The sequence below is a fragment of the Gallinula chloropus genome (assembly GCF_964237585.1).
Source record: "Gallinula chloropus genome assembly, chromosome: 4".
Taxonomy (NCBI): domain Eukaryota; kingdom Metazoa; phylum Chordata; class Aves; order Gruiformes; family Rallidae; genus Gallinula; species Gallinula chloropus.
Genome location: NC_140088.1, coordinates 8,063,532 through 8,067,767, shown reverse-complemented (window position 1 = coordinate 8,067,767; position 4,236 = coordinate 8,063,532).

Genomic DNA, 4,236 nt, shown 5'->3' with positions numbered 1-4,236 from the left:
CACATGCTGATGAAATTATCCTCTTTCCACAAGGCAGATTTAAAAAATAAAAATAAAAATAAAAATCTATGCCTTGTGAGAGAGGATGGGATTTTTACTAACTCTGAAGTAGAAGTACTCCAGAGAGACAAAATTATGTGGGAAAGGGGAATCAATTTTTACTAACCTCTCTTCAAATGTCATGCTACTTTGTAATTTCCAGTGCAACCTCTGATATCTGATGCATTCTCAAGAGTCATGGGAATTGTCAGTGCAAGTATATTTAGCCATATCCCTTTGGGTAAGTGGGGGAAGGAAAGAGACCCCTAAATAGCTGTAAGATAACAATTACCACAAGCATATTTGCTTAGACAGCATTTAGTTGAAGTTCAGAGAAAAGACAAGTCCTTGGCAGCTGGATGGCCAATGGCCAGCTGCTTCTTAAGCTGTCCCTACAAACCAACCCCTTCCTCGGCGAGGAGCATGCTCACAAGAGAAACCCCCCCTGCTTTCCATAGACCTTCTCCACATACTCTAAGCACTCCTTGGTGTAAAAGAAATGCTTAAAGTGGGAAATTATCTCTAATTCTCTCCCCTCTAACAAAAAAAAAAAAAGACTCCAAGCCATCCACCATAAAAAGCATCTTTTGCACTAGGGGTGTGGAGGTAGAATTCCCACTATTCATAATATTGAAAAAAAACTCAAAATGAAAACTTCACAGCACTTTAAGAGACAAGTGAAAACATCCTGGACTCCATTCAACTGTAGTGTTAGCAGGAGTGGGCAGAAGCCTCCCCCACAGCTGCAGGATAAAACTGTGGGACTGAAAAAGTAGCAGGAGGATGTGAACACTTAAAAATACAGCTTATCAGATGACAATTGAATAATGAGAATGTCATCGAGTTCAACAGGAGCATAAAAACAAATAGGCATTTCAAGAAGAGGGTCATTAGCAAGGTAAGTAACTTTGAAATAGGAGGAAGTGACTAAGGAAACGTGCCAAACTGATGGCAAGAGCTCTCCAACAGTGGCTGATGTGGCTTCCAGTGTCACCTCATCCAGGTGTGTGGCGCTGTACCCACCCGCCACAACCCTCACCACGTTAAGACACAAGACTGAAAACATTGGCACAGTACAACATTTAACATGACCCAGTGTTTATTGACTCCTGCCACATTATTTCTTTAACAGTAACAGGAACACAAAGTGTGATGTATGGTAACATACTGGTAGGGGTTTCTATATCAATCTGATTCAAAGTGCCAGCATTGTTGACCAGCATACAACCTGACAAGAGAAGAAGATGTAGTCATAACTCGCTCTCAGATATCTGCTGGGAGTACAGCACAGTCAAAGTACAACTAGTTATTTGCCTGCAAATAGATATTTTCTTCTATATGCAAGTGGTGTTAGAGCCAGCTAGTCTGCAGTAACAACAACAAATACATAAAATATATCCCAACATTTTAAAAATGCAATAGGAAAGGACTGAAACTGTTTTAAGAGAGAGGGAATAAAGAGTGGATCTTTTCAGACATATTTTGCAGAGGTCATTCATCATAAAACCAGAAGAAATCTAGAGAAAATAAGATTTATTAGAGGCTACTTTGCTCAAAAGGCCAGTGGTTACAGGTTTAAGAATAAAAATACTATCTTGATTTTCAGTACTGTCACCTGGCCTTTTTCCTCCTTGCACAATAAAAACTAGCTGTCAGAAATTGTGGCTTACTGGCCCTGCATATTCTTCCAGTGCAATTGCATTCAGAAAGGCAACCTTAATTCTTAAAGGGCCAAGAAAAACTTGCATGACATATGGCATGTAACATCTTCACAGATATGAATGATGAAGGCACATTACCTAAAGGTTGAAAAAACCCAATAAAACTTTTAGAGGGCTAAATATGAAATGCCTTAGATAAAACACTCCTTTCCACAACTGGGGGTCAAGTCCTGTTTAGCCATAGATGTTTTGAAGTTTGCCATGAAGACAAGAAACAAAGAAGGAGTCTCCTTAAAATGCCCTCCCACCTGTAGCAATCTCCTTCCCCCACGTTTCAACAATTTCATTCTTGCAGTTTGCAACAATTCTAGAGACAAGCAAGAGAAATCTGGATAGAAAACATCAAGCCCGGGGACTCACACCTAACCACCACCCCACCCACTCCCCCAATTAAAACTACAGCAACTTTGAGGAGAGAATCCCACTGAGCTAGAAATGGGATAAAGATCTGGAGCAGAGAACTAAGGAACTTGTTTCAAAATCCCTCGAGGTTTTTGTTCTTAATTATATGTGTTAATAAGAAAACCAGAAATGCTCTCTGACACAGACTAATTGCTCTCTCCTCCATCTGGATCAGGAATATATTGGCTAAAAATGAAAATATGTGCTTTATTTACAATAAATGCATCTATACTGCTCCACACTCCATCCACCACACACGTTGCTGACCACTGATGCAGCCAGGTGGTTGCCATAGTGGTTACTGAAGTACTTTTCTGTTTCAACCTTTACACAAAGCCTTTCCCTTCCCACCCCACTGGTTCTCTACTGTCCTAGGCTCCAGTGACATGTACTATACATCTCCTTCTAGTGCATTTCTTTTAAGGTTACAGTTTCTAACAGCAAAGCCAGATTTGCTCTGCTTTGCCTATGTCTGTCTTTTGTAGGAGTTCCAAATTTATGTGCCATTATCAACTTTGCATAATAATACAACAGGTTGGGTTCCTTCCTCCCACCCCCTTTAAAAATAGCAATCCCATGTCCCTCTTTTCTCAAGACCTATCATCTTTCCAAGGCTTAGCCTCTCCTCCCACATGAACACTGGAGAATGAGATTTTCAAGTTACCATTAAGTTGCCTTCAAGTCTATGTTGTGCTACTTCAAAGCAACTCTAGTGGAATAATGGGTTTTTTCCTAACCTTAAAGGATATTTATCAGATTATCAGCCTTTCTAGTCTTGAGTTACAAGAATATTTGTCTCACATGTTTCCTCGTATTCTTCTCTTAAGGTGCACAGTGGTCAGGCTGAACACAGTCCAGCCCCTAAGACCATCACTGGATCTCTGGGAGAAGCCAGAGAGAACAAGGGATTACTTAGCACTACTGTATTTACATTCAGAAATATGCTGAAAGATGCCCACTTCTGTTTGACTTTTAAAGAGACCAGCCTCCTTAAAAATTACTCCACTTCTATTATTATTTATGTCAATAAAGTTACTTCTTTTCTGTCCCATGCAGCTGTTCCCCTTCTGTCAGTGATGTTTAATAGCCATTGCTGCATGCTACCTTTTTGCTCCCTAGCTCTAGTGCAACAGAGCCAGCCTGGAGACCCATTACTAGCCTGACAACCCTGCATGATGCTGTCAACTGGCACAGGGGCCAGCAGCACAGACAGCCCACCTTCACCACTGCAGACAGGTGGCACTGGAAAATATGGGATACTACAGAGGGCATCTATGTAGAACATGGGGTCTGACATACACACTGACAACATGAGACACAAATGAATGCCAAGTGAGTGTATTAGGTTGAGAACAATTAGTGTGAGTGATAAATACTGAAGCTGGGAGCTGGTGGTGGATGTAAGAGCTATTCCAAACTGCATAGTAAGTGCTGGTTGTAGAAGCTTAGGCAGATTGGAGATGGCTCACAAGTTACTCATTGAGTCTATTTTTTAAAAAAAAATAGTGGAGAAAAAAGTGTGCTTTGTCATTCAAATAACTCCAATCTTGTGGCTTGAGCACAGCAGTAGTTACCTGGGTAACAGATCAGTTGAAACAGAATGGCTGTTTCATTCAAATTACATATGCATGCAAAGTTAAACAAGTGTGTTAACTAAGGATAAGCAGCATAGAGATCAAGTCCAAGTTACCCAGTCTTTATCATACATTTGTCAGACTGCCAGATGTGTTTTCCTTTCAGATTCATATCTGTGTCATACAAAACACAATAGATGGAGAAGTAACAAAAATCCCACTTAACTCTATGTATCATTGGCCTTTAGTGCCAATGCATTGTGTGCCATCAGCCTTGCAAGTTTACCAAACTTCTGGGAGAAAACAGCTGCTTTACCCAACTTTGAAAATAAGAAGACATACAACCCATCCTGCTCAGGACAGAAAGGAAAAGGTTTTACAACGTTGTGGACAGATGCATAACTTCTTCCCCCTCAGTCCTGGGACAGAAAGGGCAGCACAACTGCACCACTAGACCTTGACTGTTGAAAAGCAAGAAAATCCAGGAAAAGCAATGACTA